At 31.3% G+C, this 9731-nt stretch overlaps 1 long non-coding RNA gene across 1 annotated transcript; it reads left to right on the top strand.

Moving 5' to 3' along the window:
• The first annotated feature begins 3450 nt into the window (after nucleotides 1-3450).
• Nucleotides 3451-5447, top strand: LOC132611430 (uncharacterized). The gene is made up of 3 exons (XR_009571635.1): nucleotides 3451-3962; nucleotides 4309-4355; nucleotides 5122-5447. It is a non-coding gene; the product is annotated as an uncharacterized LOC132611430 (long non-coding RNA).
• The last annotated feature ends 4284 nt before the right edge of the window (nucleotides 5448-9731 follow it).

The raw sequence follows: 9731 nt of genomic DNA on the forward strand, positions 1-9731 counted from the left end.
CTATTCAAAGCAATATATTTTTTTGTTGATCTTAAGGTAAGCACCCAGGACCATTGAATCCTAGGTCCGCCACTGCTCCGAATGACAGGAAGGACTTCAAGAATCTGTTGAACGCAGAACATCGATATTCAGTAAGTAATGAGGAAAAAAGGGTTGGTGAAACCTACATACATGAAATCTCCACAAATAAATTTATATATTGTGACTCATTAAAGTAGATAAAAGGGTACTGAAATACGCCAATGAAATCTCCATTCAAATGGATAAGGAAAGCCCACGTTCAAAGTTGTGGTCCATTTAGCCAGCAAAACCGTAAGTCTTTAAAACTGCTTTTTTAAAATTAATTCAAACTATTTAAAAAAAATAATATATTAATTATGAAACTGAGAAGGATAAACTGGAGAAGTTATAACTACCTGTGACCACTTTAACTTTTTTATCAACGTTGAGTTCGAATTTTAATTGTGATTTAAAATTCATTTCTTTAGTTTTTAAACTTCGTGAAAACACAGTGTATTTTTTTAGATTTTACCCTAATTCATCCTAAAAGTGTCAAGTGACATATTCTTAAAGTGCACTTAGCTTAATGACATTACAGACTTTTCTTAATTTTTTTATATTTTTATTTTTATTTCTTATTTCTTATGATTAAAAGGAAAACAAATAAAAAGAGAGAGAGAGAAATGTAACTGAATTACCCCATTCCCCCCTAGAAGTCTACTTCATGCACCAAAAACTCACCCACGTCCTTTTTTTTTTTTCAAAAGCTTTAATCACATACTAAAAACTTAATTTTTCTTTTTCAATCCCTTTTTTTAATTCAAATTAAAAAAATTAACTAATTATTAACTAATTAACTAATTGTTGTCCTAAAACTAACACATGGCATTCTCCTACATTGTCACTTGTCAAACTCCTAGGGCAAACTATCCCTTTTTACTAATATATAGAGATTGTTGCTCAATATAGAAATGTGTCAATCTTTCTGGGACAAACTAATAAGGAAAGTGAGATAATCTTTTTGGGACGGAGGGAATATTAATTCTTTGCTTTCACTAGTTTGAACGCTATCAGTTCATGGGTAAATTTGGACTATTTCGCATAGTTCAAGAATGAATTTGATCATTTTTCTTGTGAAAAAAAACCAGTGTTGGAAAACTTTCACCATTGGTTCATAAAGGATAATTTTGACCAATCTTATACTCCCTCCATTCACTTTTACTTGTCACTTTTTGACTTTGCGCACCTCTTAAGAAATAATAAATGAAGTTCATAATTTACCGATGTACCTATATTAATTGGTGCCTATTTTCATTGAATTTGTAAAATGATTTGAAGTAAGTATTTAATATTATGGGTAAAACAGGAAAAAAGAAATTGTCTTCTCTTGATATGCTAAAAATAACAAATAAAAGTGAAAATCTAATTTTGAAATACTGGATAAGTAAAAATGAATAGAGGGAGTGAGTTATAACGGAGATTAATTGAGTCTTTCACAAACTTCAAGGGCAAATTTGAACTTTTCCCGTAAATTAATGAAGCATTAAATGAGCTGAACAATCCCATGTTCCAAATAATGGCTAATTGGAAAACAAAGACAAACAAATAACAAATTAGTGAATAGTAAATCAAAAACTCTGAACTGATAACACATGTTTACGCAATTAAATTACTTAAAATGTAATAGAAGTAATTTTATATGGTATTACTCCTATTAATTACTTGAATAAAAGGACAATTAACCAGCGACAATATGTTAAACTAGTCGCATGATGCCCGGGCTTACTCATGATACTTAATCTTTTTTTTGCGCGGATTGACCTTCATTTGGGGTGGTCTTTAAGTTTTGCCCTTCGCCTAATACCCTGTCGTTGTGGGCTGGAACCTCAGCTCAGTAAAAATAATAATTCGCAAGACAGAATTTGGGTCTTAAGGCAGAATATGCATGGGCAGAATTCTGCCTGAAGGGAAAAAGTTAAAGATCACCATTTTGAGGGCCAAAAATTAAAGAACACCCCCAACGAAGGGTAATCCTGCAAATTTCCCATACAAAATTAAGTAGTAAATTTAATTTAGAAAATACAAATTATGCCACATTTTTATTGCATAATTAAATTAATCTAGTGAAGCGTTAATTATGTCTTGTTAGTATGTTTTCATAATTATTAAATTTTCTTAGTCATATAAATGAATAAATTTTAAAGAACAAATTATTTATGAGGAAGGAAGTTTGGAAGGAGAAATAGCAAATATAGAGAAACACATGATTCGATATTCATAAGAAGCAAAACTTTGGAGGTTTAAAATATATAAAGGGTTCGTTCGATTTAGAGGAAAACATCTTTTGAAAAATATTTTCAATTTTCTTATGTTTGGTTGGTCAAAGTTTTTGAAAAACATTTCTCTAGAAAAATACTTTTTGAAATGAGTAAAATGACTTCCCTGGAGGAAATAGAAAAATCAAGTTCCACAAGTGGCATGCCACATTCATTGTGTCCTTCTCGCCCTCCGATGCACCTCAACTTACCGCTGACATATAAGTACTTAGTCAATTATGTGATGACTTATGTGACTGATTGATGATATCAGTGGATTCTTGTTACATCCCGTATTTTCGTGCGTTGGAAAGCGTGCGAATTAAATGACATTAGTAACGGAAGCGAGGTTATCCCTCAACCTTATAGGCGGTGTTGATGGTACAGATGTGTTATAAATATTAGAAGTTAAACAAAGCTAAGAAAATAAGTTTCGTCGAGGTTCAAAATTTATTTAAATGAAATACAGTCCAAGCTATAATATCCTGTATTTTTGGACTAGGAAATCGAAGTGTCTAGGATGAGCAAATTGTACCGATTGTAAGATTTGGTCATAGTCAAACATGAAAATAAAAGAATTCGGTGTACACAAGAAATGGAGCCCCGAGATGATTTAAGATGGAAAAGTGTGATGACTTGAAATAATATTTTATGTGTGGCAAATGAGGTTATGGACTAGTGTTATATTACACGGTCATGGTAATGAGTATATGAAGTGTGTCGAAAATGATTACCATTTAAGTGAATTGAGATCAAGAAATTAATTATATGTGTAATTGGTTAAATGCTGGATTATAGTGGGGATGAAGGAATTAAATACTTAGTTATTTGATAATATTACGTGCCAACCATTCTACGTGGAAGTCTTGGAAATGAGCAGCATATGACTATGCAAATTTATGTAATGGGTGACATATTTTGGTGTAGTGTGATCATTATCATTATGAGCTAAGTGGACCCCAAAATCCACTATAAAAGGATTTATATAGAGATCATTCTAGTGGGAAACAATTCTAAGTAAAATATTTGGGCAGTAACGATTTTTCCATGGAAAAGTTTGCAAACTTAGCAATCTTGTTTTGAAAAGTAAAAGCACTTAGGTAATGTTTAGGGGACAATATGTCCACGTGGGTCTCATGTGGGAAAAGATCATTTTTTTTGTGTAATTATAAGTATAGATAAATGTGGCTTTTGGGGAGTGACCTTGTTAAATTATAATAGTGACTAATTAATCAAATGAGTAGCTAGTGAAGTGGTAGGAGTCCACGTGTTTTATTTAAAATGGGCTGCAAGCTTGCAAATATATATACATACACGTTTGTGTCTTGGTGTCAAATGGATAATGACTATTAAAAGAGTTGGCCAACCATGGTGCACGTGTAAAAGGAAAAAGTAGTGATGACTTTGTGTCATTTTTTTTAATATACATAATGGAAGGGAGGGGTCCTTTGGATTTTCATTACAAATGAAACCATTTATTTCTTGAAGAAAAACAAGGCCAACAGCAGCAACGGACAAGCAACCATGGACGTGCTTGTTGCTGCCAAGGAAAAACTTGCCCCTTATAAATTAATTAGTAGTTCATTAAGAGATCAAGAATTTTAAGAGGTCAAGCTTGCTAGTAAGGTTTTTCTTCCAGTTGTTGAGGTAAGGTTTATTCCCTCCTACATGTTCTAGAGATGATTTTGGTCTTTATACAATTAGATGGATGTTGAATTTGTGAGAGGAAAACTTAAGTCATGCTAGAACTTGTATTGATTTTATGGGCTGTTTTGGAAGTGATTTAAGAATGGATTTAATTCTAGTTTGATATGAAATTGTTGGTATTGTTGTTGTTAGTATTTTTATTGATGTTTGGCTAAGTTGGAATTTCGAGGATTGTTAAGTTTACAGGGGAAATGCTGCCCGAATTTTGTTAAGTTTCATTCGTGTTTGGATTGGTTAGTAAGTGATGTGGATAATCTAACCGTGGCATATGTTGTCTTAATTTTAGACCTGCGAGCTCGAGAAGTAGACGTTGGACATTAGATAGAGTTCAAGGTATGTGAGGCTAGTCCTTTCTTTCTATGGCATGAATCTTATAGCTTGACTCTCTTTTTATCCATGAGTTTCCTTAAGTTCCGAAAAATATGAGTCTATGTCCATAATTAGCCACACAAGGTAATGAGTAAAGTATAGAAATCCCAATACTCATGTTGTGATGATCCTATGATGTTAATGATGCTATTTATTGCTTACACTCACCTTATATGCTAATTCCTTCAAGGTGAGGCAGGATGTCAATGAATGTTCCATAATGACGTCGGAAGCCACCGACCTTACGTCACTCCGATATAGTTATGGCTTTGATTGGGCTCTTATGCATGCTTTATATATATATATATATATATACACGTATGTATTTTCTCACACCGCGCCGCGCTATAGTCGGCCGGGCAGGCACGTAGATGTGCACACCACTATAGTGGGCAGCTTATACCCCGGACGAGGGAGGCCTGGACGCAGGCTATAATTATCACACCGCTCCTACATGGACGGGCAGCTTATACATTATCACACCGTACCTGCATGGACGGGCAGCTTATATATGTATAGATACATGACATGATAAAGATTATGAGTATGTCAGCATGCATTATTTCAGTTAGCTTTGATAGCCAGTACAGATTGCTCTTTCTTGAGGCCTCCTTATCTCATTGATGCCTTCATATTTCATTGATATATTGTTATTGTTTATGCCTCTCATACTCAGTACAATATTCGTACTGACGTTCGTTTTCTTCGGACGCTGTGTTCATGCCCACAGGTAAACAGAGAGGTGAGCTTGATCCAGATTCTTAGTAGCTGTCAGCTGATTGAGAGCACTCCATTGTTCGGAGGTGCTTATGTTTATTCTTTTGGTTCCTTTATGTATTTCGCGCACGACGGAGTCCTGTTCCGTCTATATGTATAATATGTCAGTAGAGGCTCGTAGACACGCAGTGCGGGTTAGATGGTCTCACAAGATTACTATATTATATTTGTATATGTTATTTTGATGGCCTAATGGGCACATGCATATAAAATCATTTGTGTTGTCAAATGAAAAATGGTTGTCTTATGATTATGAGGTTATGAATGATAAAGAAATGTAAAATGGTTATGACAAGTGAGGAAACGAGCGGTGCTCGGTGGTTAGCCCCGGGTACCCGTCGCGGCCCTAGTCGGGTCGTGACAATTCTGAAGTATCTTTGAACTGGAAAATATTTTTAAAATAATATTTTCTTGAAAAATATATTTCTTTGTACCAAACACGCCCAAAGAGAAGAATATGACATATTAATTAGTAAGACCTAATAAATATTATGATTGTGAATGAAATTGTGATTCCAAAGTTGCACAGTTTTACCAAAATGTATAATAACAAATAATGTATCGTTTCATTTTACTTCGCCCTTGTTGACATATTGAGACTTCCCTTAAAAAACTATTTATTACGGGTTTATTTTATTTAATTGTGCTTTGGAAATAGAAGTTCGATTACTATTACTTTATATGTTTACTTAATCATAAGGGTAATGTTGAAAGAAAATAATAAATCTCTCTTGATTGCTAAAATGGACAAATAAAAAGGAAAATATATTTTTAGTATAAGAGCCAAGTAAAATGAAACGGAGTAAATGGTACCCCCTCGATTCCTTTTTTTACTTTTCTCTTATTAACTTGAGAAATTTACGTCCTGAGTAAGTATTTTATAAATATTTTCAAAAGTCACATTACTATTTTTTTCTTTCAAAAATAGCAGCTTCATATATATTGCTAGCCAAACGTATTGTGATAGAATTTCCACAAATCAAGGGATTTGTTTCAATCCTTATAAATTTGTTCCTAATCTCTCGTCATCTTAGTAACTAAGGAATTAAGTTATATCCTAATTAGTACATATCATTTCTCTTTCATCATCATTTTTCTAACTAACTAAGAAATTAGTTTACATTCTAATTAATATGTACATATTCCTTTCCAGTAATTAAGAAATTTGTTTACAACTAGTTATCCATGTTTTCAGTTTGGTTATATATATTATACCATGTATATCTTTATTATACTGTAATTATAATTAGACATACACACATAAAATATTGGATTTTTTTTTTAAAAAAATATACCTTTAATATAATTCAAATATAATATATTATTATACCATCTATGTCTTTGTTATACTAGGTATATCTTTATTATACTTTATATATATATATATATATATATATATATATATTTATATCTTTATTATACTGAAAATACTATGCATATTTATGAGATAAATATGTTACATGAAAAAATACTTTTCAGTTGAAAAAATACCATGTATATTTATGGTATAAATCTATTTCTTGTGAAAATATCATATATATATATTTATGGTATAAATATATTTTTACAAAAATACCAAAGTATATTTGTAATATATGTTACGTGTATATATATATATATATATATATATGTTTATGTGTATAATTAGATATATATACACAAATACTGGGCAGTTTTATTTTATTAGATATATACATAAAGGTTGGGAAATTTTATTTTATATGCAAAATACATCTTAGGAAAGGAAAGAACGAAAAAAAATATTGAGTGATTGTTTTAGTTATGAAAGATAAATAATTTGTCCAAAAAAAAAAAGGAACAGTTTCTTTTAGGACCAATCCTCATGCTTAATTCTAGGGATTCTTTTTGAGAAGTTAATATTTACTTGCTATGAAATGAAAACTAACTAATGTTGCTACCATCGTGAAATTATTTTTTAACTATTGCCTAGTTATGTTTTTTTCCCTATTAACTTTGCACCTCCCTTAACAAATTATTTACTCGGAGTAAAACATACTAAATTACCCTTATTAGTTATGCTTTGAAAATTTAAGTTTGATTGCTAATACTTTATGTAGTTACTTAATAATAAGAGTAATATAGGAAGAAATTAATAAATCTTTCGTGATATACTAAAAATAGACAAGTAAAAAGAAAATTTTATTTTTAGTATAAGGAAAAGCAAACAGAAACGGAAAGAGTAATCTAATAAGGGACAAAAAAAAGATCCACAAAAAGATTACTATATATAGTGTCAATATAGTCAAATAACAAAGGCCCTAGCGGGAATAGTCATAAGAAAATGAATGAGGTAAAAAATGTAGGGAAAAGCAACGCCACAGGTCGCAGTCTTATAGGATCAAAGAGTATGTGAGGACTACAAAACTTATTCCCTCTTCTATATGACTAGTGAAATTATCCGCACTTCGCGCGGTCTTTAGAAATATTAATAAATTTAAGAAATGATACCTTTATATGTTTAGCTGAGATAAAGAAGAATTGATATATCTACTTACATAACTAATTCTATAAGTTAGTCAACTCAGTAATATGAGTATTTTAAATGACTTCCAATTGCCATGGATGCGATTTTCATACTTTAAGCAAGGCACATGTCACAAGCTGTAATGTCCCAATTTCTATAAATGAGCCAATTAACATATGGAAAGTTGATATGTATATCCTACTCAATTGGCCTTTTAATTTCTTAAAAATGAAAAAGAGTTTGAGTAATTATAATAGAATTGGTAATTATAAGTGGGATTCCGTTGAGAAAGAGAACATAAAAATTCACTATGTGATGGGGAGGAGAAAAGTAAGTTAGCTCGAAGCATTGACAAGACTTAAGAGTTGAATCTTGCATCTGTTAAGTATCCTCAAAGTTTGTTATATAAACATATCATCTCACTATCAATTAGAATTAGTAGGGTCGAGTAATGTAATAGAATTGATGGCGTAGTTTAAGTAATTGTAATAAAATTAATAGCAACAATCATGTTGAATGATTCATTATTGTGCATTAAGCGTTTTTTGAGAAATGAGAAGAATGGACAATTGGACACCACCAAAATCTATCAAAAAAATCTTCCTAGCTATACATGCAAACGAAAAAATATTAATAATAAATAAGTAATTCAGACATTCAGGGCCGGCTCAACATCCTCGGTGGCCTAAAGCTAAATCTTGATGAGAGGCCCTAACTTTTCTTTAAATTTTATTATGAAATATATTTTTCTTACGGATGCAATCAACATTAGTAACAAATATAAAGTTTTGCAATCAACATTAGTAACAAATATAAAGTTTTCTTCCCTTTTTTTAGTTAAAATTATAAGTACTACCTTTTTACTTTTAAATACTACTCCCTCCGTCCCAATTTATGTGATACTTTTTGCTTATCGAGAATCAATTTGACTAAATTTTGAAGTAAAACTTCAAGATTAATATTTATATATTTGAAAACTATAATAAAAGTAATACTAAGTAATAACTATTGTCATATAAATATGATTAAAAAATACATCTTATAATATTGGTCAAAGTTACTATTATCTGAATCTTAAAAAGCGAAAAGTATCACATATATTAAGATGATAAATTTATTATTAGTGAAAATGCCCCCCCCCCCCCCCCCAAAAAAAAAAATTTGGGGCCTAAAGCCATTGCTTTGGTTGCCTTAGCTTGGAGCCGGCACTGCAGACATTACTCATTGGTGCCCAAAGTATAGTTTTTACCAAACTATAAATAAATTCTCACTTGAAAGTTGAAGGTATGACCCGAGCTTTGTTTAGTAAAAAGTACTTTCCCTAATCCGATTTGTATTACACTATATGCCATTGGATATGATTTTAAAACATACCTTTATATAAAGTTTTACCACTGGTATTGTTAAGATTTACTATCCTAAGCCAATTTCCCCATGTTTTGCCATATAACCTAGCAAGTATCCTAAGCCAATTTTACCATTCGGGTATGATAAAATTTATGCAATTTGCACATAACTCTTACATGAAAGATGTAAAATTTGTAATTTTATGCCAGGGAAGATTTTCTTTTACGTTATCCAATATTTGGTTGATTATCAAGCCAACAGTTGCAAATCATTCAACAAATTCAAGATTTTTTGGATTCATAAGTTAAAGTAATTTACTCCATTATACCATGGTCTCAGCTTTATTTAAAAAAATAACAATGTATATTGACCTGCCAAAAAATCTAACCATCTAAAAAGTAGGTATGTAATTGTATACAAATCTGCCGAAAACTCGAATTACACAGATCAAAGAACACGACATGTACAGATCTCCCATTAGCTTTCAACTCCTGTTGGTTTTGTTTTTGTTATAGACTTTAGAGCTTTAATTTATAGTATAAGGCAAAATATATGATGAGACTTTTGGGTTGTTTGATTAGGCAACGGGTGCTTCTTATTTTGCTTCATAATCTGAGCGTAAAGTACATGTCAAATCTGTTCCAATAACCATTTAAGGTGGCATTATTCACGTTATTAATGATGAAGACATTGCTACATTTAATTGAGCTTTATGAGGCTTTTATTATTCC

The sequence above is a fragment of the Lycium barbarum genome, chromosome 9, assembly GCF_019175385.1.
Source record: "Lycium barbarum isolate Lr01 chromosome 9, ASM1917538v2, whole genome shotgun sequence".
Lineage (NCBI taxonomy): Eukaryota > Viridiplantae > Streptophyta > Magnoliopsida > Solanales > Solanaceae > Lycium > Lycium barbarum.